Below are 25,509 nucleotides of genomic sequence, written 5' to 3' on the forward strand. Positions count from 1 at the left end.
AGTTGTAGCAACAAAGTTGGCAAGAAGTGATCAAATTCTGGGTATGCTGCTGACAGATTGTGAGGTGTGAGAAAGAGAAGAGACACAGAGGGTTTGAACTGAGCAAGTGGAACAATGGAGTTGCCATCCACTGAGATGGGGAAGACTGGAGAAGGGGAAAGACCAAGAACTCAATTTGAAATTAGAGATGTCTATTCAAGGTTACGGTTTTCCCAGTAGTCATATACAGATGTGAGAGTTGGACCATAAAGAAGGCTGAGCACTGAAGAATCGATGCTTTCAAATTGTGGAGTTGAGGAAGACTCTTGAGAGTCCCTTGGACAGCAAGGAGATCAGACCAGTCAAACCTAAAGGAAATCAACCTTGAACATTCATTGGAAGAACTGATGCTGAAGCTGAAGCTCCAATACTTTGGCCACCTGATGCAAAGAGCTGACTCATTGGAAAACACCCTGATGCTGGGAAAGATAGAAGGAAGGAGGAGAAGGGGCAACAGAGCATGAGATTGTTGGATGGCATCACCGACTCAATGGACATGAGTCAGAGCAAACTCCAGCAGATGGTGAAGGACAAGGAACCCTGGCGTGCTACGGTCCATGGGGTCACAAAGAGTCTGACACAACTGAGCCACTGAACAACAATTCAACAAACAGACTGAATTCAGAATGTAGATGCCTACATTTTCGAAGTAAGAATATGGGGTAGACATTTGGATGGAAGCATCTGAAATTCCAGAGAGAACTTAGTGGTACATGTTGTATTTGAGACTCACTGGCATATAGATTATTTTAGTCATGAGACTGGATAAAGTTCCCTGAGGAATGAGTATTATTGAAGAAAAAAGTAACTTAAAAGTATCATACTTTGTGAAAAAGCATACAGATTCTAGAAATTATTTCTAGGTCAATTGCTGCTGAAAAGCTTCATCTAGAAAAGCAGGCAGATGCTATGCTGAAAAATCCCTCAGCAAATCGTTTTCTCATCAGTATTCTGAAGCTGGGAAACAGGATTTACAGTGACAATAGACTCAGAGCAGTGGGTTTTCAGCTGTGAAGTAGACGTTCTACAAAATGCTTATATGGAACAGAAGTGTCTGTGTGGAGAGAATGAAAGTGGTGTCTGCACATAAAGAAGAGCCATTACTGATTGGAATAAAAATCATGTGTTAAAATGATGCCATCTCTCACAGTCAGGCATCTTAGCACCTGAATCCTGACTATGCACCATTGGCCACCTCACTCTCATGCTGGTCACACAGCAGCATGGCAAGAAAGACCAGCAAGCTTCTTTCTAATGCCATCTCTAGAAGGAAACAAGTGATGTCTCCATTCTGATTTGATTCTATTTGCATATGAACATTCCACCCTTCTTCTCGTGGTAAAGAACTTGAGTAGTCATTAGATTAAACAACACAAATATGTGTATGTGTTTGCAACTGTAACTCAATGTTATAATGAACAAACTTCTTAACTTATTAGCTGAGTACAATTTGTTGTTACTGTTCTGTCACTCAGTCGTTAAAAGTTTTATTTTTAATCCTATCAAAATCCAATTCCATATTTGATAAGTAGCCTTCCATGTAGTGGTTCTGATACACAACTCCACCATTTTCTAGGGCCTCAGAATTTTCCACTAAGACCTTCTGTATCCAGGCAGGGAAGGCAAGAAGACAATGAATGTGGAAATTTCACAGGAGTTTTCAAGGTGTTAGTCCTAGAAGGACTTCCATCCATATTTCACTGGCCTGAATTTAATCCATGGCCTCACCTAAATTCAAGGGCAGCTAGAAGAGGTCACCCAGCTGTGCACAGGAAGAAGAGGAATGGATTGGGTCTCTAAACATTCTCTGCGATTGTGTAAAATGTTGCATTACAATCTGAAGTCTGACCCAGATCTTGGGTAGATTTATGAATCTGAACTCCCAATCCAACCCAGATCTGTGACAAAATAGGCTCAAACAGAAAGCTCATTGAATTCAAGATTTTTCATCTCCATTTTCACTAGCTATAAGATTGAAATAATTTCTCTTTAGAATGTGATCTTAGAATTGATGCAGACCTTTATCAACTTACTGTTATTAAACAATTAAACAAAGTTATTGAGCCTCTTTGATGAGACAATTTTGAGCACTGAATATCTAAAGGTAAATAATAAACAATCCCTATCTTCAATGAGGTAACAGTTTAATAGAAGGAATAAACATAAAGAACAGCATTACAGGTCTCAGAGAGAGGTATGAAAAATTAACTCGAACTGGCATGGCAGATTTTGAAACAGGGTTCTGCAAAAATGTAAAAAAGGAGATGATGCTTAAAATGAAATTTAGAAGATGAGAGAGAATTCTCCAGGTGGAGAAGAAAAGGAAGAGAATTACAGACGAAGAAAATCACACAGCGCATCAGAGTTGAGCTCAGAGGGAAAACCTGAAGAGGCAGGTTAGTGTGAGACTGTGAGGGGGCGTTAGATGCTGAACTAAGGAATTTAGACCTTGTACCACAAGCCAAGAGGATCCATAAAGAAATGAAGAGTGGCAAGGTTCAATTCATAGCTTAGAAAAAGCATTTAGGCAAAGAGAGGCAATAGATTGGAGCTGAGAGGAGCAGAGACACCCAGCAGTTAGAAGGCTATTGCCATCACACACATAGGGATGGAGAAAAGATAGGCTTGATACAGAAACCTGCTTTGAAACATAAAATCAATAGCCCTGATAACTTTGTAGGCAGGGGTCAGGAAAGGAAGCAAGTGAGAGCGAGCGTGAAACCTAACGCATTTTCCTTTGTTTCTCTATTCACTGGCATGGTGCCTGGAACACAGCGAATATTGCTGTGTTGTTTCCGCCCAAGGGAAGTGGTTTCAGAAGATTCAGAAGGTTTTTAGTTATAAAATAAATTCCTTTCTCAAAAGCTCTCTAATCCTGGAAATTTATTTAATAAGGGTTTAAAACCTTTCATTATAACACACTTTGTTGTTGAGGCTACCGGGAAATGGGCACTCTTGAACATCCCCAGTGGGAGTGTATGTGGGTACAAGTCCAAATGAGGGTGATTCGATAATACCTATTAAAATTACAAATGCATATATCCTTGGACCCAGAGATTCCATTTCTGGGAAATTCTCCTACAGATAAATTTGTACATATTCAAAATGGCTTATGAAAGAGTTTGTCATTGCAGCCCTGTTTTTCACAGTAAAAGACTGAAACAACTCAATTGTTCCTAACTAGCAAGTTGATTAAATAACTTATGGTGTACTCATAAAATGAAATTCTGTGGGTATAAAAATAAAAAAGAATAAGTTTATTTTCTATATATTGATAAAGAGGTTCAGAATGTATAAAGTGAAGAAAGTAAAATGTGAACTTAATATGGAGCCTTTGGAGTAAAAGGGGGGGATAATAAATTATATTTATATTTGTCTTTTCTTTTATACTCATTAAAAATTCTGGACTGATGCAAAAGAGAAAATAAAAGTCTTTAAATCATATATATGTATTACCTATTCAAAAAATTGAACTAAAAATACTGTCTCTTTCTACAATTGTTTGAAATATAAAACACTCCCCAACTCCCAGCTTATTTACTGTTCGCAATCCTAGATATTACACTGACATAAATTTGCATCAATATGCACATAATATCAGATTTTTTGTAAGACCAGAGGAGGAAGTGAAGATAGAGGAAGCAGAGGTGACAAATCCAGAGAACTCTGAATGCCTGAAGAACTAAAATAAGGGGGTACCATACTAGACAGAGAAATGTATGGAAGAAAGCGTGTCACCAAACAGGACTCTTACCTGCTTTATACTATTGCAATATATTTAAAATACACATATACTTTGTTGGGCTATTTATCACAAAGATGCTATTTCTTTAGGGCTTTTTCACTGGCTGTGACATACCCATTAGTTAATCAGAAGTATAGGCAAAGTTTTCCAGAATTGAAATATTAATAAACCTGAGGTTTGTGGTTTCTTGAAATTTTCCTCTAGGTGTTTCATAAAAATCAGATCACATTTAAAAGTAAAGGTAAATCTGCCTGGACTCTGGCAATTTACCAGCTACAAGACATTCATCTGAAGAATATTGATAGCTAAATCTGTTTGAAGGCTGGTGTTTGGCCAGTATCTGTGGACCCAAGAAAATTAATTATTCTTACCACACCAGCACAATACCTACAAGAAGCCATGGCCTATCTGAGTAATAGATTTTTCATGTTCAGTTCAGTTCAGTTCAGTCGCTCAGTCGTGTCCAACTCTTTGTGACCCCGTGGACTGCAGCACGCTAGGCCTCCCTGGCCAACACCAACTCTAAGCGTTTACTCAAACTCATGTCCATTGAGTTGGTGATGCCATCCAACCATCTCACCCTCTGTCATCCCCTTCTCCTCCCACCTTCAATCTTCCCCAGCATCAGGGTCTTTTCAAATGAGTCAGTTCTTCGCGTCAGGTGGTGAAAGTGTTGGAGTTTCAGCTTCAGCATCAGTCCTTGCAATGAATATTCAGGACTGATTTCTTTAGGATGGACTGGTTGGATCTCCTTGCTGTCCAAGAGACTTTCAAGAGTCTTCTCCAACACCACAGTTCAAAAGCATCAATTCTTCAGCGTTCAGCTTTCTTTATACTCCAACTCTCACAACCATACATGACTACTGGAAAAAACATAGCCTCGACTGGACGGGCCTTTGTTGGCAAAGTAATGTCTCTGCATTTTAATATGCTGTCTAGGTTGGTCATAACTTTTCTTTCAAGGAGTATCTTTTAATTTCATGGCTGCAGTCACCATCTGCAGTGATTTTGGAGCCCCAAAATGCAAAGTCTGCCACTGTTTCCACTGTTTCCCCATCTATTTGCCATGAAGCGGTGGGACCAGAAGCCATGATTTTAGTTTTCTGAATGTTGAGTTTTAAGCCAACTTTTTCACTCTCCTCTCTCACTTTCATCAAGAGGCTCTTTAGTTCTTCGTTTTCTGCCATAAGTGAGGTTATTGATATTTCCATATCTGAGGTTATTGATACTTCTCCTGGCAATCTCGATTCCAGCTTGTGCTTCATCCAGCCCAGCGTTTCTCATGATGTACTCTGCATATAAGTTAAATAAGCAGGATGACAATATACAGCCTCGACGTTCTCCTTTCCTGATTTGGAACCAGTCTGTTGTTCCATGTCCAGTTCTAACTGTTGCTTCTTGACTTGCATACAGATTTCTCTGGGGGCAGGTCAGTGGTCTGGTAGTCCCATCTCTTAAACACTTTCCCACAATTTGTTGTGATCCACACAGTCAAAGGATTTGGCATAGTCAATAATGCAGAAGTATATATTTTTCTGGAACTCTCTTGCTTTTTTGATGATCCAATGGATGTTGGATGTTTGCTCTCTGATTCCTCTGCCTTTTCTAAATCCAGCTTGAACATATGGAAGTTCATGGTTCACGTACTGTTGAGGCCTGGCTTGGAGAATTTTGAACATTACTTTGCTAGCATGTGAGATGAGTGTAATTGTGCGGTAGTTTGAGCATTCTTTGGCATTGTCTTTCTTTAGGATTGAAACGAAAACTGATCATTTCCAGTCCTGTGGCCACTGCTGAGTTTTCCAAATTTTCTGGCATATTGAATGCAGCACTTTCACAGCATCATCTTTTAAGATTTGAAATAGCTCAAGTGGAATTCCATCACCTTTACTAGCTTTGCTCATGGTGATGCTTCCTAAGGCCCACTTGACTTCACATTCCAGGATGTCTAGTTCTAGGTGAGTGATCACATCATCATGGTTATCTGGGTCATGATGATCTTTTTCATATAGTTCTTCTGTGTATTCTTGCCAACTCTTCTTAATATCTTCTGCTTCTGTTAGGTCCATACCATTTATGTCCTTTATTGAGCTCATCTTTGCATAAAAATTTCCCTTGGTATCTCTAATTTTCTTGAAGAGATCTCTAGTCTTACCCATTCCATTGTTTCCTCTATTTCTTTGCATTGAACACTGAAGAAGTCTTTCTCATATCTCCTTGCTATTCTTTGGAACTCTGGATTTAAATGGGTATCTCTTTCCTTTTCTCCTTTGCCTTTAGCTTCTCTTCTTTTTTCAGCTATTTGTAAGGCCTCCTCAGACAACCATTTTGCCTTTATGCATTTCTTTTTCTTTTTTTTTTAAATAAATTTATTTATTTTAGTTGGGGGCTAATTACTTTACAATATTGTAGTGGTTTTTGCCATACATTGACGTGAATCAGCCATGGGTTTACATGTGTTCCCCATTCTGAACCCCCCTCCCACCTCCCTCCCCATCCCATCCCTCTGGGTCATCCCATTGCCCCAGCCCTGAGCCTTTGTCTCATGCATTGAACCTGGAATGGTGTTCTATTTCACATATGATAATATACATGTTTCAATGCTATTGTCCCAGAATGTCCCACCCTCACCTTCTCCCTCAGAGTCCATAAGACTGTTCTATGCATCTGTGTCTCTATTCTGTCTCACATATAGGGTTATCATTACCATCTTTCAAATTCCATATATATGCATTAGTATACTGTATTGGTGTTTTTCTTTCTGGCTTACTTCACTCTGTATAATGGGCTCCAGTTTCATCCATCTCAATAGAACTGATTCAAATGTATTCTTTTTTTAATGGCTGAGTAATATTCCATTGTGTATATGTACCACAGCTTCCTTATCCATTCGTCTGCTGATGGACATCCAGGTTGCTTCCATGTCCTGGCTATTGTAAACAGTGCTGCAATGAACATTGGGGTACACGCATCTCTTTCAATTCTGGTTTCCTCGGTGTGTATGCCCAGCAGTGGGATTGCTGGGTCATATGGCAGTTCTATTTCCAGTTTTTTAAGGAATCTCCACACTGTTCTCCATAGTGGCTGTACTAGTTTGCATTCCCACCAACAATGTAAGAGGGTTCCCTTTTCTCCACACCCTCTCCAGCATTTATTGCTTGTAGACTTTTGGATAGCAGCCATTCTGACTGGTGTGAAATGGTACCTCATTGTGGTTTTGATTTGCATTTCTGTAATGTTGAGCATCTTTTCATGTGTTTGTTAGCCATCTGTATGTCTTCTTTGTAGAAGTGTCTGTTTAGTTCTTTGGCCCATTTTTTGATTGGGTCATTTATTTTTCTGGAATTCAGCTGCAGGAGTTGCTTGTATATTTTTGAGATTAATTGTTTGTCTGTTGCTTCGTTTGCTATTATTTTCTCCCATTCTAAAGGCTGTCTTTTCACTTTGCTTATAGTTTCCTTTGTTGTGCAAAAGCTTTTAATTTTAATTAGGTCCCATTTGTTTATTTTTCCTTTTATTTCCAATATTCCAGGAGGTGGGTCATGGAGGATCCTGCTGTGATCTTTTTCTTGGAGATACTCTTGGTCACTGCCTCCTGTACAATGTTATGAACCTCTGTCTATAGTTCTTCAGGCACTCTATCAGATATAATCCTTTGAATCTATTTCTCACTTCCACTGTATAATCATAAGGGATTTGACTTAGGTCAGACCTGAATGGTCTAGTGGTTTTCCCCACTTTCTTCAATATAAGTCTGAATTTGGCAATAAGAAGTTCATGATATGAGCCACAGTCAGCTCCTGGTCTTGTTTTTGCTGACTGTATAGGGCTTCTCCATCTTTGGTTGCAAAAAATATAATTAATCTGATTTCGATGTCGACCATCTGGCGATGTCCATGTGTAGAGTCTTCTCTTGTGTTGTTGGAAGAGGGTGTTTGCTATGACCAGTGCGTTCTCTTGGCAAAACTCTATTAGCCTTTGCCCTGCTTCATTCTATACTCCAAGGCCAAATTTGCCTGTTACTCCAGGTATCTCTTGACTTCCTACTTTTGCATTCCAGTCCCCTATAATGAAAAGGACATCTTTTTTGCGTGTTAGTTCTAGAAGGTCTTGTAGGTCTTCATAGACTCATTCAGCTTAAGCTTCGTCAGCATTACTGGTCTGGGTATAGACTTGGATTACTCTGATATTGAATGGTTTGCCTCGGAAAGGAACAGAGATCATTCTCTCATTTTTGAGATTGCATCCAAGTACTGCCTTTCAGACTCTTTTGTTGACTATGATGGCTACGCCATTTCTTCTAAGGGATTCTTGCCCACAGTAGTAGATATAATGGTCATCTGAGTTAAATTCACCCATTCCAGTCCATTTTAGTTCGCTGATTCCTAAAATGTCAATGTTCACTCTTGCCATCTCCTGTTTGAACACTTCCAATTTGCCTTGATTCGAGGACCTAATATTCCAGGTTCCTATGCAATATTGCTCTTTACAGCATCAGACTTTACTTCCATCACCAGTCACATCCCCAACTGGGTGTTGTTTTTGCTTTGGCTCCATCCCTTCTTTCCTCCTGGAGTATTCCTCCACTGATCTCCAGTAGCATATTGAGCACCTACCGACCTGGGGAGTTCATCTTTCAGTGTCCTATCTTTTTGCCTTTTCATACTGTTCATAGGGTTGTCAAGGCAAGAATACTGAAGTGATTTGCCCTTCCCTTCTCCAGTGGACCACGTTTTGTCAGAACTCTCCACCATGACCCACCTGTCTTGGGTGGCCCTACAGGGCATGGCTCATAGTTTCAATGAGTTAGACAAGGCTGTGGTCCATGTGATCAAATTGATTAGTTTTCTGTGATTGTGGTTTTCAGTCTGTCTGCCCTCTGATGGAGAAGGATAAGAGGCTTATGGAAGCTTCCTGATGTGAGAGACTGACTGAGGGGGAAATTGGGTCTTGTTCACACGGGCAGGGCCATGCTCAGTAAATCTTTAATCCAATTTTCTGTTGATGCTTGTGCTCCCTCCCTTTTATTTGACCTGAGGCCAAACTATGGTGGAGGTAATGAAGATAATGGAGACCTCCTTCAAAATTTCCCATGCACACACTGCTGCACTCAGTGCCCCCAACCCTGCAGCAGGCCACCTCTGACCCACACCTCTGCCAGAGACTTCTGGACACTCACAGTCTAGTCTGGGTCAGTCTCTTGTGGGGTCACTGCTCCTTTCTTCTGGGTCCTGGTAAGCACGAGGTTTGTTTGTGCCCTCCAAGAGTCTGTTTCCCTGTCCTATGTAAGTTCTCGTGGCTCTATAGTGGGGTTAATGGTGACTTCCTCCAAGAGGGCTTATGCCATAGCCAGGTCTGCTGCACCCAGAGCCCCTGCCCCTGAAGCAGTCCACTGCTGACATGTACCTCCTCAGAAGACACCTAAACACAGTTTTGTCTCAGTCTCTGTGGGATCTCTGGGTCCTGGTGCGCACAAGGTTTGTTTGAGCCCTCTGAGCATCTCTGGCAGGTATGGGGTTTAATTCTAAATGTGATTTTGCCCCTCATACCATCTTCCTGGGGCTTCTCCTTTGCCCTTGAACAGGGGATATCTCCTCAAAGTCGCTCCAGCACCATACAGCTGCCGCTCCAGCATGGCTCAGCCCTTTTATATCACTTACATTCTTGAAAATTCCTCCATGATCCTAGAAGATATTCTTTAAAAATACTTATATCCAGAGATGGATTCCATATCAGCAACTCAAAAAAATATTTATTCTCCCTAAAAGCTAAGTTGCCATTTCCTTCTCCAGGCTGCTGTCAATAAGACATCTTATTATATCTATTTTCCTCTACCACAAACTGCTCTGACCTTTCTCATGAATTTTTGGAGGACATGCTTGTCACCTCACAGAAGGGAGAACCTGGTATTATCTGTCCTTAGCACACACCCTCAGACCATGGGGAAGGAGACACAGTGAATGTCATTCCCACAGATGGCCTGTTGAGAAACCAAAAACCTACAAACCTCAACTGATGACTGTACTCACGAAGTATGGCAGATTTTGAAACCTCCAGTTTCTCTTTTGCTGTTTCTGCTAGGAAGCCTCCCACCGCCCATCTGCCCTTACTTTAGCTTGTACTGCTAATCAGGAGGAATTGCTGACCTGGGACACAGTGCAATTATCTTGATATTATTATTATTGTTTCCTAAGAGAAATTAGACTCTGGTTCTGATGAAGAACAAGGATGAGAGGTGAAACAAAGCTTCCAGATTGTTGAGTTGGATTGGCCTCTTCTCTGAGTCTCAGAGACCTGTACCTACTCATACCGATACATCTAGGTAATATCCCCAAGCAGGTCAAGTGAGCTTCTTTTTTTTTTCCTGTTGTGAACCATTGTGAAGCTTCAGAAATTTCTCTTAAATCTCTCATTCTTCCATGCTTCCTCACCATAATTTTTTTTTTTTGGCCTTATAAACTGTTTAGATTTTAATCAGTCTGGTCCACTGGAAGATGATTTTTTCAAACACAAAGACCACACCTTATACATCTGTAACCATCAGAAGCCACCGCACATTGAAGGCATTGAGCAAGCGGTAAGTTCTCATAAAATATCTGCTCCTATCTTCAGAGCCATACATCAGGGATCATTCCTCCAATATTAGTATTTACACCTGCAAAATAACTTAGAGATAATCAAATCTTATAAAATTCCTACTTTTAAGTCAGATATTTCTAATTATGTTTTAAACATCCAGCTCTTTTGTCAATATTTTTGTAGCTTTAAACATGACTGCAGTTTTATCTGTAACATTTATTTATGATATAGTTGTTCATACTAGAGACTATTTGACTTTTTTTTTTTAATTGAAAATCTCTGGGATGGCAGACAATCTTTACTCCATTAGTTTATTTGGTTGAGAAAGGAATGTTAAAATTTCTTCCCTTAAGTCTATTGTAGCTGCTCCTATGGTTCTTAGTCTTATCAGGAAATCAATCAATCAAACCATAAATTTGGTTTTACAAAAATTGTTTGAGGGAAGAAAATGACCTGAAGGAAATGATAAGCAAAGCATGGCTTAGAGAGTGAATTTTGCATCTATGAGGCCATTCATTAATGCAGCAAGTTATGACGGGCATCTACTACACATCATGACTGTTCCTGCTTCTATGGAACTTCCTACACGCCAAGAGAGACTGACATTAATAAAATATTAAACACATTTAGGCATAAAATAAATTCTTTTAATTAAACTGTACTTAACAGTTTGAGGGATTAACTAACACTCACCATTCATTCTACTAAAGATCCTGACTAATACTCATGCTAACTAATACTGATTACTCTGCCAGGATGGTCTCCTTCTCTTCTGTTCCTGTATATTATGTCATATGCTTTCCAAGACTCAGTTGTGTTTGTTCCAAAACCCACTGATGCCAGTTGCATCAGTTCAGTTCAGTTGCTCAGTCGTATCCAACTCTGTGACCCCATGAACCGCAGAATGCAAGGCCTCCCTGTCCATCACCAACTCCTGGAGTACATCCAAACTCATGTCCATTGAGTCGGTGACACCATCTAACCACGTCATCCTCTGCTGTCCCCTTCTCCTCCCTCCTTCAGTCTTTCCCAGGTTCAGGGTCTTTTCAAATGAGTCAGCTCTTCGCATCAGGTGGCCAAAGTATTGGAGCTTCAGCTTCAACATCAGTCCTTCCAATGAACACCCGGGACTGATCTGCTTTAGGATGGACTGGTTGGATCTCCTTGCAGTCCAAGGGACTCTCAAGAGTCTTCTTCAACACCACAGTTCAAAAGCATCAATTCTTCTGCATTCAGCTTTCTTTATAGTCCAACTCTCACATCCATACAGGACCACTGGAACAACCATAGCCTTGACTAGACGGACCTTTGTTGACAAAGTAACGTCTCTGCTTTTTAATATGTTGTCTAGGTTGGTCATAACTTTCCTTCCAAGGAGTAAGCGTCTTTTAATTTCATGGCTGCAATCACCATCTGCAGTGATTTTGGAGCCCAAAAAAATAAAGTCAGCCACTGTTTCCACTGTTTCCCCATCTATCTGCCATGAAGTGATGGGAACTGAAGCCATGATCTGAGTTTTCTGAATGTTGAGCTTTAAGCCAACTTTCTCACTTTCCTCTTTCACTTTCATCAAGAGGCTCTTTGGTTCTTCTTCACTTTCTGCCATAAGCGTGGTGTCATCTGCATATCTGAGGTTATTGATATTTCTCCTGGCAATCTTGATTCCAGCTTGTGCTTCATCCAGCCCAGCATTTCTCATGATGTGCTCTGCATATAAGTTAAATAAGCAGGGTGACAACATGCAGCCTTGACGTACTCCTTTTCCTATTTGGAACCAGTCTGTTGTTCCATGTCCAGTTCTAACTGTTGCTTCCTGACCTGTATACAGGTTTCTCAAGAGGCAGGTCAGGTGGTCTGGTATTCCCATCTCTTGAAGAATTTTCCACAGTTTCTTGTGATCCACACAGTCAAACGCTTTGACATAGTCAATAAAGCAGAAATAGATGTTTTTATGGAATGCTCTTGCATTTTCAATGATCCATCGGATGTTGGCAATTTGATCTCTGGTTCCTCTGCCTTTTATAAAACCAGTTTGCACATCTTGAAGTTTACAGTTCACATATTGCTGAACTATAACCAGTAATGCTGAAGAACGACCAGTAATGCTGAAGCAGCTGAAGTTGAATGGTTCTATGAAGACCTACAAGACCTTTTAGAACTAACACCCAAAAAAGATGTCTTTTTCATTATAGGGGACTGGAATGCAAAAGTAGGAAGTCAAGAAACACCTGGAGTAACAGGCAAATTTGCCCTTGAAGTACAGAATGAAGCAGGTCAAAGGCTAACAGAGCTTTGCCAAGAGAATGCACTGGTCATGGAAAATACCCTCTTCCAACAACACAAGAGAAGACTCTACACATGGACATTACCAGATGGTTGACATCAAAATCTGATTGATTATACTTTTTGCAGCCAAAGATGGAGAAGCTCTATGTAGTCAGCAAAAACAAGACCGGGAGCTGACTGTGGCTCATATCATGAACTCCTTATTGCCAAAATCAGACTTAAATTGAAGAAAGTGGAAAGTGGGGAAAACCACTAGACCATTCAGGTCTGACCTAAATCAAATTCCTTATGGTTATACAGTAGAAGTGACAAATAGATTTAAGGGACTAGATCTGATAGACAGAGTGCCTGATGAACTATGGACAGAGGTTCGTGACATTGTACAGGAGACAGGGATCAAGATTATCTCCATGGAAAAGAAATGCAAAAAAGCAAAATGGTTGTCTGAGGAGGCCTTACAAATAGCTGAGAAAAGAATAGAAGTGAAAAGCAAAGGAGAAAAGGAAAGATATACCTATTCGAATGCAGAGTTCCAAAGAATAGCAATTGAATTCCCTCCAATTCACAGCTTTAAGAGACTTGATTAAACAGTTACCAGTCCTGGACAATTCAGACAAAAGTGCTTCCTCTGAGTATAAAGTGTTTGTCATGTATGTCCCTGAGGTTTAACTAGATATGTTTTCTCTTTGGTAACTCCATCCAAAGAACAATCCAGCATTCAATGACTAGGGGAAACCTACTTGAAGATTTATAAGTGGCAAATAGCAAACTAATTATAAGAACTACATAAGATTTACAGCACACACAAAAAACTTTGAAATTTTTCTTAAAGTATTTGCCATACATACTGTTAATTTTTTATCAGAACTTAATGCAGTGCAGGAAAGAATTTATAGAGCTTTATGAGCTCCTGAAAAGTTTATTTCTAATATCTTATAGAATCAAACAGGGATCCTAACTCTGTTACTCTCTCAAGGATTCCATCCTTGAAAATACTGTTAACTCTAATAATGTTGTTAATTTTTCAAATAAAGAAATGATGGATGGATGTGTGTGCTCAGTCATGTCTGATTCTTTGCAACCCTAAGGACTGTAGCCTGCCAGACTCCTCTGTCCATGGGATTCTCCAGGCAAGAATACTGGAGTGGGTTGCATGCCCTCTTCCAGGGGATCTTTCTGACTCGGGGATCAAACTAACATCTCTTATGTCTCCTGCATTAGCAGACAGTTTCTTTACCATTACTGCCACCTAGGAAGCCTAAAATAAATGGAAACATGCAATTTGTGATTTTTATTAATAACTATTAAAATATTCCAGAAACATACACATTATGCCAAGTAAATCTAATAATCACTTAAAGTTGTGATACCTGCTACAAAGGAAAATGCAACGTGAAAAGTTTTCCCTTAGCAGGAGAGCCCACATGGGGATCAGGATGTCCATGGAAGGTTTCCTTGAGGAGGTAGCATTAAATTACAGCTGGAAGGATGAGAAGGAGCCAGCCCTGCCTTGTGGGAAGGAGCAGGGGGCTAGAGAAAAGTGGCTCAGGTGAAAGGAATAGCATGTGCAAAGGTCCTGAGGAGCAACAAACTGACTCTCTAAGGAAACAATAATCTCTGTGCGTTTCCCAGGTAATTCAAACAGTAAGGAATCTGTTTGCAATGATGGAGATCTAGGTTCAATGCCTGAGTCGGGAAGATCCCCTGGAAGAGGTCACAGCAACCCACTCCAGTATTCTTGCCTGGAGAATCCCGTGGATGCAGGAACCTGGTGGGCTACAGCCCATGGGGTTGCAAACTGTTGGACACCACTGAGCAACTAACACACACACAGTCTGTGTGGATCCAGGTTGACAGGAACAGAAGGAGACCACTGAGGGGTGAAAACAATAAGATGGAAGAGAAGGAAGGTCAGTGTTTGTAAAAGACTGATGCAGAGATAGATGAGAGAGGGTGAGGAAGCAAGATCTTCTCCTTAGTTGCTATAACATGTAGCCAGGTTCCCTTTCAACTACATGAGTATCCAGATAGTTACATGGTAGGAAAAAAAAAAAAAAAACAAGGTCAGATGAACTACTTCCTTTCTTCTGTCAAAAATAAAAATTGAGTTCAGTCCTATTTACCGGAGTGGGGCTTCTCTGGTAGCTCAGATGGGAAAGAATCTGCCTGCGATGCAGAAGACCTGGCTTCAATCCCTGGGTCAGGAAGATCCCCTGGAGAGGGGTTTGACTACTCACTCCAGTATTCTTGCCTGGAGAATTCCATGGACAGAGAAGCCTGATGGACATGGGGTGGCAAAGAGTCAGACACAGCTGAGAGACTAACAGTTTTCACTTTCACTCTTGGACAACCTGAGTTATATACCAAGCACAACTCCTCTGCAATCAGATTATTTCTGCAGTTACCCCGATGTAATCCAACCCTCCTACTTGACACCTACACAAATAAAACCATTATTTTCAGCTACGTCCGTTCTACGCAGCTCCTGCCTTCACCAAAACAGTCCTCCGCGTCACTGTTCCCCTCCCCCGCTCAGCTCCCTACCCCCACCACTTCCTGGCCCTCCTACCGTTCCACCAAAAAAAAAAAAACATAACCCAGGCCGCCAGCCAGGAAAAGTTGTTAAACTCTGTCCTCTGCAACTTCACAGCACATTTGCTTTAATACCAAAAGAGGATTCATCTTGGCCAATGAGAAACAAATGAGTATGCAGTGATTCGCCATTTGCTGTAAAGCACTGCCAACAATCCCCGCTGCTGTGTTCTCTTCTGTTTTTTACAATCAATTAAAAAGGTTCAGTTCATTAGGGGCATGTTTCTTTCCCCCTCCCGAAAATGGAAAGACGAAAAAGCAGCCCTCAGAAGTGGGCACAATCTCTTCTGAGAAATACCCGGCAGACAGAGCTTCTTACAGTAACACTTGATTTTAATGGTCCTTTAATGCAGAATTGACAATGGAACCCCCCACTGAAGCCCTCACAGCAGCCTCAATCACCCTAAATAAAAATGACTGTGTTGCCAAAAATAGGTCATCACCAAGAGATCAACCTCAGAGTTTAGCCAACGGAGAGAGAGGGGGAAAAGTAAACCCCTCCCTGTGCTTCCAGCATAAATCCTCCCTTCATTCCTGCACCCTCTAATCCAGCCCCCCATTTCCTTATTTAGATGAGCATCCCTTATGCAGTTAGAGAATTACTCCTCTGCAGAGTCTCCATAGGTATCAGCTTTCTGAGAATTGGATTGTTCTTCCCAGAAACCAAAGGGAGCCTCGCTGGTTTGAATGCTCGCTTGTGGGTGAGCCAAGGGGTTGGGGGAGGCAGGTCTCAACTAACCAGCACGCCATAGCTCACAGAAGTGCTTCACATCCACTCCGCACCAGCAGCAGATTGAAGGTAATGTTTTCAGAGGTTTTCAAGCTGCTGGGAAATTGTGGGTTTGAGAAATGTTCTTTAAGCCTTTTGAAATTCAAATTCCATTTCAGCAAAGATGTTGAAATGGGAAGGAGAGGAATGGACAAAGGCCTGAGAGTTCACCCATTCATCGTGACTCCTGTTAGCTTTCTCTGCCCATGCCAAAGCCTGTCCGATGGACATTTGGGTTGCATTGCTAAAGCCCCACCAAGGGGCAGGTGGGGGGAAAAGTCACAGGGATGGGGAGAGCTAACATTAGGAACAGCCCGACTGAGAGACTGCAGTCGTGTGGCTGGGGGGTGGTGCCAGGCTGCTCGGTAGCGAGAGCCAAGAACAAATTCGGGTAATGTTAACACTGTTTTCTTAAGCAAGGGAAGTGTAAGGAGCAGCAGTAGTATGGGAATCACACAGAACAAAGTCTAGGCGCTCTGCAGGCTTGCCTCCTGGGGCATAACATAACTGTTCATGCTTGAAGACACTCCATAGGAATATCTGGCATCCAGTTAGTGCTGGGGAATAATAAGGTAGCAGGTGGGACCAGGCAGGACATTGAGAAAGTCACAAGGTAGGAATGTCCTTTGAGCTCAAATAAACAGGAGGTAAAAAGTCAAGTTGCTTAAGGACTTTGTCCTTTAGACAAAGTGGTTGGCCGATGGGGATGTATAGTATATTATTAAAGACATGCACCCTGATGGGGTTTCCATAGGCATTCCCAGATGGTCCAGTGGTGAGGACTCAGTGCTTTCAGTGACAGGGGATAGAGCTTCAATCCCTGGTCAGGGGAACTAAGATCCCACAAGCTGCACAACATGCAGGGGGAAAACATGCACCCTGAAATCACACAGTCCAGGGCTCACATTCTTCCCCTGCCATCTGCAATTCAGTGGGATTACTCAGTGAATTACTTCTCTGTTAAATGGAACAAGTGGCAGCATCTAGGTCATCAGGATGCCTACATTAAATAAGATGATTCATGCAAATCACTAAACCCCGTGCCCATCATAAACACTTCAAATTTTTGTCTGTTAAGGACAACCTAATACCACCACCAATACCACTCCACAAACACACAGGTTTCCATACTCTCCTCTTCTCAAAAGTGTGGCATGTTTTGAATATAGCTTTGAGGGTTCCCATGCACCTGCTGTGATTACAAAGCTTCCTTGTTCCCTGTTGTCATTAATTTTTCCATTTAATTTATCATTTTCCAAATCCTTCTCAGGCTAGCTGTCACTTGATATTAGATGTTGATTGGAGAGAAAGTGGCTGCTCCAGATAAATGGGTTTTACCTTGGGATAAGCAGTAAGGCCATGTGTAATGACTGATGGATCATCTGGGTTTGAGTCTGGTCAAATACACAGAGTTCCAAGATAAGGTGGAAATATACCAGAATAGTCTTATCCTGTCTTAGATTAAGCAGCATAAAGGGGAAGTAATTGATGGGGAAATATGATGTCTTTTATTAGAAGAGGAAGAAAAAATGGAACACAGTCCCTAACGCTCAACAACATGGAGATCTTGTTCCAGAAAGAGTATGGCTATGGAGCCAAAGGGAAACAACAATGTACCATGCAGCACTGCTTTCTCCCACATCCAAAATTACTAAAATAAAAAAGTCACACTCTTTAATACCAGCCTAAGAGAAGTGTCAATTACAAAACTGAAGTATTTTGTAACTGCGTAATTATTTAACACATATCTCCAAATAACTCAAGTTGTTTATAAAGAGGCTAAAAACACCAAAGAGAAGATTTTACTCAAATAAAACCAGAGGGGTTGCCTGCTAATTTTTAACTCACTTCTCTGATGTGGCTTGACAGTCCCTAGAATAAATCAATGCTAGATGATATCATGCACCCTATAGCATCCTTTATCAAAATCTTAACCATTTACCATGCTTGGATTTCCCATTCCATAAACAGAGTATCTAAATCTCCTTTCATTAGCCGTCTTGGGAATGGTCACCCACCCTCTGATTGTCACAAACTATATATTCTGAAAAACCAGTTGGAAAGGAAAGCAGAGAAGAAAGGAATGAGACCTATTGTCCGGTTCTTAATCTAGAGCATCTATCCAATCAATGACTCTGGACATCTTGGTTTTCCTCTGTGGAGAAGTAAGTAGGGTTGGGGTAACAGACCTATATTGTAGGGACATGTCTCCACATGCTAGTAGGAGGATGAGAGGTACACATCACATTCATCCCCTTCAACTAGACCTGCATGATCTGATGTGTTCCCCTCTCCCTCCCAGCGTCTCAGCCCTGTGCTACAGTAAAGGAACTTCTGTGTGGTTACTCATCTACCACTCACTCTCCTCTCCAGTTCACACATGCCTTTCCTTCTGCTTAGAGCAATCTGTTTCTTCTCATCACCTGAGTAAGTCCTGCTGATTTTTCTGATCTCAGCTTAGACATCACTTCCTCCAGAAACATTCCCTGTCCTTCCAGTTAAGTGTCATTACACACCCTTCGTATGTGATGCTCTGGCAAAATATGTACCCTCTATCTTAGCATCTATCATAAGTCTAGTAAGACTTTTGTCTGCAAGATATGGAAGTCAACTTAAAGGTATACAGGCAATATACAGATTGTGTTATCTTACATAATCTAAAGGCAGGATTTTTTTAAAGCCATAACTATCCTTGATTTTACTGAGAGACCATGGAGGGGGTAGGGGAAGGGGTTCCCAGGTAAAGATGGGATTGGAATCAGACCTTAGGAAAGGACTAGAACCAGAAATTGCAAGTGGATAGAATTCCTTCTCCCTCACAATTTTTGCTACCCTCTGTATATCTATTGCCTTCCTGTTGGTTTCTGCAAAACAACTTTCTCTTCTCTCTAGCCACAAGGAAGAATATAAGAGGTCATGGCTTTAGCCAACATGCAGAAAACTAAACATCCCTAAATGACAATCCCAAATTTCTGCCATAATCCTTTTGACTCTATTTAAGTTAGGCATCTAACAGAAGGCCCATTATAGAGACAAGAGCAATGGCTTTATGGGATAAACTATTACCCTCCCCCGAAATATATAGTACCATATTATTTGCAATTGCCTACTTTCTTGTCTATATCCTTGATTATTAGTAAGCTTTGCACAAGTAAGTCAATCTACCATGTTTGTCTTATTCACAATTGTATTCTAATGAAATTGTGCCAGGCACATTAAAAATGCTCAGTTTGTGATAAAAAAAGAAAGAAAGAGAGACTTGTACAATTCCCTCCATGTCAATGGTTTTCTTCTTCCTATCTCCCAAATCCATTTTGACCCTAGGCTCATGTACAAAGAGTAGGTCAACCATTACCACACAATTTGAATGGTGATCTCCTAAAGTCCTTGTATATTTTAGCCTCAATAAACTCTTCCTATTTCCTCCATAAACACTCCCAGGGACTTTACACTTTATATCTCCACACCTGGAATAATTTAAAAAACACAAATTATTTATATCTTATTATATTGCACACATAGTAATAGGCATATCTTTTTGTCTAATCTTATAACACTCTATATTTTCCCTAAAGCTAGGAAATAATAGGAAAATCTTGTTCAAGCTTATAGCTAATAAATAATCTTAGTCCATCTAATAGAGAAGGCAATGGCAACCCACTCCAGTACTCTTGCCTGGAGAATCCCAGGGACGAGGGAGCCTGGTGGGCTGCCATCTATCGGGTCACACAGAGTCAGCTATGACTAAAGCAATTTAGCAGCAGCAGCAGACCATCTAAATCCAAAACTTGATATCTTTCTACTTTCTAATCTTTTTGCTTATGCAGTCTACTAGGCTGAAATCTTCTCAAATACAGTTACTGATGCTAAATATATTTCTGTGTTCCCAGAATCTAGCATATTTTACATTTCATATAAGCATATTAAGTATATTCAATAAATATTTGTTGAGGAATGAAGAATTGAATCAATGAATGTTTAGGTGGTCTCTATTGGGATAAAAGATACATTAACTATGAGTGAAGTTTTTCTGAAGTCTAACAACTCTGTGTTCTTTGTATGCTAACAAAATTAACTCAGATGGAGACAATTATATTAGTAATTCTACAAAGCTGACTTAGCCAGAGGACTAGCTTCTATCAGATAAAATCTCTAAGAAAAAAACATAAAAATTGCATATAATATAAGACAAAGCAAAATAAAACAGCAGTTACTTAAGACTTTGGAAGAAAACCAAAGTAGCTAAGCCTTAAGAGCAGATATATTAAAGAAAAGAGAATCTCAGAGACAGGAGTCTAACACATTACAAAAACTTCTCCAAATAGTCACTTATTAACCTTTTTTTTTTTTTATAAATTTATTTATTTTAGTTGGGGGCTAATTACTTTACAATATTGTAATAGTTTTTGCCATACATTGACATGAATCAGCCATGGGTTTACATGTGTTCCCCTTCCTGGACCCCCCACCCACCTCCCTCCCCATCCCATCCTTCTGGATCATCCCATTGCCCCGGCCCTGAGCCCTTGTCACATGCATCGAACATGGAATGGTGTTCTGTTTCACATATGATAATATACATGTTTCAATGCTATTCTCCCAGAACGTCCCACCCTCACCTTCTCCCTCAGAGTCCATAAAATTGTTCCATGCTGTGTCTCTTATTCTGTCTCGCATATAGGTTTATCGTTACCATCTTTCAAATTCCATATATATGCATTAGTATACTGTATTGTTGTTTTTCTTTCTGGCTTACTTCACTCTGTATAATGGGCTCCAGTTTCATCCATCTCATTAGAACCGATTCAAATGTATTTTTTTTAATGGCTGAGTAATATTCCATTGTGTATATGTACCACAGCTTCCTTATCCATTCGTCTGCTGATGGACATCTAGGTTGCTTCCATGTCCTGGCTATTGTAAACAGTGCTGCGATGAACATTGGGGTACACGCGTCTCTTTCAATTCTGGTTTCCTCGGTGTATATGCCCAGCAGACTTATTAACCTTTTAAGAAAGCTAAGAGGAGCTTTCAGCTGTCCGACAAAGCTGCTGCTGCTGCTGCTAGGTCGCTTCAGTCGTGTCCGACTCTGTGCGACACCATAGACGGCAGCCCACCAGGCTCCCCCGTCCCTGGGATTCTCCAGGCAAGAATACTGGAGTGGGTTGCCATTTCCTTCTCCGATGCATGAAAGTGAAAAGTGAAAGTGAAGTCGCTCAGTCATGTCCGACTCTTCGAGACCCCATGGACTGCAGCCCACCAGGCTCCTCCGTCCATGGGATTTTCCAGGCAAGAGTACTGGAGTGAGGTGCCATTGCTTTCAAAGCTAGGGAGAAAAAAAATGGCATTCGGGGCCTGCCAAGGAGAATGGGCTCTGGTTAACATTCTAGGTTTTTAGTTAAGATTCCTGAATAGCAACATCCTAGGAATTAGAGAAAACTGAAAATAGAAAATTTTTCACAAAATTTGAATCTCAGCTTTGAAGTATCTCAATACCTAATTGGATCAAGATGATCTATGCATATGCTGACTTTCTACAAGAAATAAAATAAATGCTTTCTGGAGGTATAGGCATATATATATATATATATATATATATATATATATATATATATATACATGGAAAAGTTATAATTAATCTGAAAGAATGAGGGAAGATAAGAGCAGAAGTCAATCAAATAGCAAATATACAACAGAAAAAAATGGAGAAAATTTCTTTCAAAATATTAATAAAATGAATAAATCACCAGAAATATATATCAAGGAAAAAAAGAAAAAGAAAGAAGGTACAAATAATATCAGGATAGTAGAAGGGAACATCATTATAGATCCCATGGAAATTTTTAAAAAACATTAAGAGGATATTTAAGCCCATAAATTTGAAGTCTTAAATGAAGTGTGAATATTTTTGACAATTTTTACCTAGTAAAACTGACACACACAAAAACTAAAAATCTAGACAGCCTACTTTAATTAAGGAAATTTATTTGATAATTTCAAAATTCACCTATAAATAAAACCAGAGATCTTGATGGCTTCATTGGTAAAATTCCTCAAATATTTAAAGAGGAGATAATGTCGATATTAAATAAAGTCTTCTAGAAATAGATGAATATTTTTTTAAATCTTTCACAACTTTTCTAGAAGGTAAGATTAACCTTGGTGCCAAAACTTGAAAAGGACATTATCAGAGAGAAAAATTATAGGCAAATTTCTCTTGTGAATTTTGATATGGTAATTTAAAATAATTATTAGCCAATTGTACTCAATAAAAATAAAATCTAGATAACACATTATTACCAAGTGAGATTTGTTACAGGATGAGTTTTTTTAAAGGATGAGTTAGATGGGGAAGGAGGTGGAAAGGGGGTTCTGGAAGGGGAAAACATGAACACCCATGGTGGATTCATGTCAATGTATGGCAAAACAAATACAATATTGTAGAATTAAGAAATAGAAAATAAACTAATTTAATTTAAAAAAATGAAAATAAATCAAATTAATTCACCGTGTTGGGCTTCCCAGGTGGCTCAGTGGCAAAGAGTCTGCCTGCCAAGCTGGAGATATGGGTTCATTCCCTGGATTGGGAAGATCCCCTGGAGAAGGAAATGGCAACCCACTCCAGTATTCTTGCCTGGAAAATTCCATGGACAAAAGAGCCTAGCAGGCTACAGTCCATGGGGTTGCAAAGAGTCGGACATGACTGAGTGATTAAATTACCACAACCACTCCTTGCTTGGCGCCAATAAACATATATAAAAATGTGTTCAACGTCATAAAACAGAAAATCTCAGTGGCAAAAAAAAGAAAAATTAAACCTGACAATACCAAGTGTGGGAAAGTTTCCTGAGCACTTAGAATTTTTATATCCTACTGATGACAACATAGACTAGTACAACCATTTAGTTAAACTCTGACAAGACCTACTAAAATTAAACCTATACATAACTTGTGGTTAGCAAGTTCACATGGATTCTACTGATTTGAATATAAATGTACACCAAAATACAAGTGCAAGAATATTTACAATAGCATTATTCATAGTGCTCCAAGACTGCAAATAACCAAAACATTTATCAACAGTAGAATGGATAAATAAATTGTGGTATAATAACTGTATAATGTGTCACTTCACATCCTCTGGGAAGCAAACAATCAGAGTTGGGAGTGCTCGATATTTATTAAGAGTACAGTAATGCCTGTGACATAGAAGAAGCAGAAGTAGGCAGGGTATCTTTGGAAGGCAATGCAGGCTTAACATTTGTGGAAGTAAGGGAGAAATAAGAAAGTTTAGGAAGGGAGGAGCTTCAGACTAAGGTGTGTCTCTGAGACAGTCTCAGCCAGTTCAGTGGGGAGTTCTTGGGCAAATAATGTCTATGGAGGAGTCCCACACTGAACAGAAATCCTCCAGCCTAATTCCAGGCCCCTCCTACTATGCGCAGTCACTGGTTAGATACTGCCCATGGGTAGCATGTCCTAGGTTTGAATGCTGCAGCCAATCCCAAAGGCACTGTGGCTGGAGTTGTTGTTGTTCAGTCACTCAGTTGTGGCCAACTCTTTGAGACCCCATGAACTGCAGCATGCCAGACTTCCCTGTCCTTCACTGTCTCCCTGACTCTGGTCAAACTTACATCTGTTGAGTCAGTGGTGCCATCCAACCATCCTCTGTCATCCCCTTCTCCTCCTGCCCTCAATCTTACCCAGCATCAGTGTCTTTTCCAATGAGTCAGCTCTTTGCATCAGGTGGCCATAGTATTGGAGCTTCAGCTTTAGCATCAGTCCTTCCAATGTATATTTAGGGTTGATTTCCTTTAGAATTGACAGGTTGGATCTCCTGGCAGTCCAAGGGACTCTCAAGAGTCTTCTCCAGCACCTCAATTTGAAAGTGTTAATTCTTCGACACTTAGCCTCCTTTATGATCCAACTCTCAGACCCATACATGACTACTGGAAAAGGCATAGCTTTGACTATATGAACCTTTGTCAGCAAAGTTATGTCTCTGCTTTTTAACATGATGTCTAGGTTTGTCATAACTTTCTCCAAGGAGGTGAAAGTGAAAGTATTAGTCACTCAGTTGTGTCTGACACTTTGTGACCCCATGGACTGTCCATGGGATTCTCCAGGCAATAATACTGGACTGGGTTACCATTCCCTTCTCCAGGGGATCTTCCTGACCCAGGGATTGAGCCCAAGTCTCCCCATTGCAGGCAGATTCTTTACCATCTGAGTTACTAGGAAAGCCAAACATCTTTTAATTTCATTGCTTCAGTCACTGTCCACAGTGATTTTGGAGCCCAAGAAAATAAAGTCTGTCAATGTTTCCATTTTTTCCCCCATCTATTTGCCATGAAGTGATGGGACCAGATGCTGTAATCTTAGTGACTGGAGGTCATTGGCTAACTGCACTCCTCAAGGCTGTGCTCACACCTCCTTAGTTTTTATATAACAAAACTCTGTAAAACCAACACAAATATACAAACTACTATGAAATACAACAACCTGGAAAGTTGTTTTTATGTTTGTAAGAACAAACATAATATTGAGCAAAAGAAACCAGTCCCCTGAAGCATTTGTTGGATGGTTTCATATAGTCAGAACTCAAAAACAGTCAAAAATAATTTATGGTGGTTGTTGTCATTTAGTTGCCAAGTCATGCCCAACTCCTTTGCAACCCCACGGACTGTAGCCTGTCAGGCTTCTCTGCCCATGGAATTCTCTAGGCAAAAATAATGGAGTGGGTTATCTTTTCCTTCTCCATGGGATCTTCCTGACTGAGGGATTGAACCCACGTCTCCTGCATTGCAGGTGGATTCTTTACCACTGAGCCACCAAGGAAATCCAATTTATGGTGGTAGAGGTCAGAGTATTGATTACCTTTGACCAGAGCAAATGAATAACTGGGATTGTTGTAGCCTATACATAACAATCTGGGTGATGATTACACGTGTGTTAACTTTGTAAAAATTCATTGAGCTACATAAAATGATTTGTGCCCCTTTCTGTATGTATTTATGTCACACTTCAGTAAAAACAGCTCACTTTGAAAAAATTGGCATGGGAGGATAAAGGTATTAAGAGAAATAAATGTGATATAAATCCAGGGAAAAAAAGCCTAAGAGAATAATAGAACTGTAAAATGTAATGAAATATGAAGAGAATAAAATATATTAATTTTGATATAAAAGACTCAAGTAATTTTACCAAAATATTCTATAATTATTAAACTCCTATTATTAATGGGAAACAGGCGACATCTTGCTGCATTATTTATTTTCATAAACAGCTTTTGATGGGTAAATACTAAATAAAAATACTGTATTTTTATTCTGAAAAGGATTGTGCAGACCAATATTAGCTTAACAAGCACTTCTCAACTTTTTTCAGGCTGACAAAAGCGAAAGCTTAGAAAAACTACCATTGAGGTATTCCCTTTAATTAAGTTGGCATAATTCTTTGCATAATAGTTGATTATGCAATACTCAAATTTCATTTTTATAAA

General features: G+C 40.1%; 1 long non-coding RNA gene across 1 annotated transcript in view; it reads left to right on the top strand.

Moving 5' to 3' along the window:
- The window catches only part of LOC145541904 (uncharacterized), a 103,570-nt gene that overhangs the window by 55,978 nt on the left and 22,083 nt on the right, over positions 1 to 25,509 (top strand). The window contains exon 3 of the long non-coding RNA XR_014079404.1: positions 10,252 to 10,361. This is a non-coding gene — a long non-coding RNA (uncharacterized LOC145541904). The remainder of the gene's footprint in view (positions 1 to 10,251; positions 10,362 to 25,509) is intronic.

This window comes from Giraffa tippelskirchi, chromosome 3 (genome assembly GCF_054371585.1).
Source record: "Giraffa tippelskirchi isolate mGirTip1 chromosome 3, T2T-mGirTip1v1.2.pri, whole genome shotgun sequence".
NCBI lineage: Eukaryota > Metazoa > Chordata > Mammalia > Artiodactyla > Giraffidae > Giraffa > Giraffa tippelskirchi.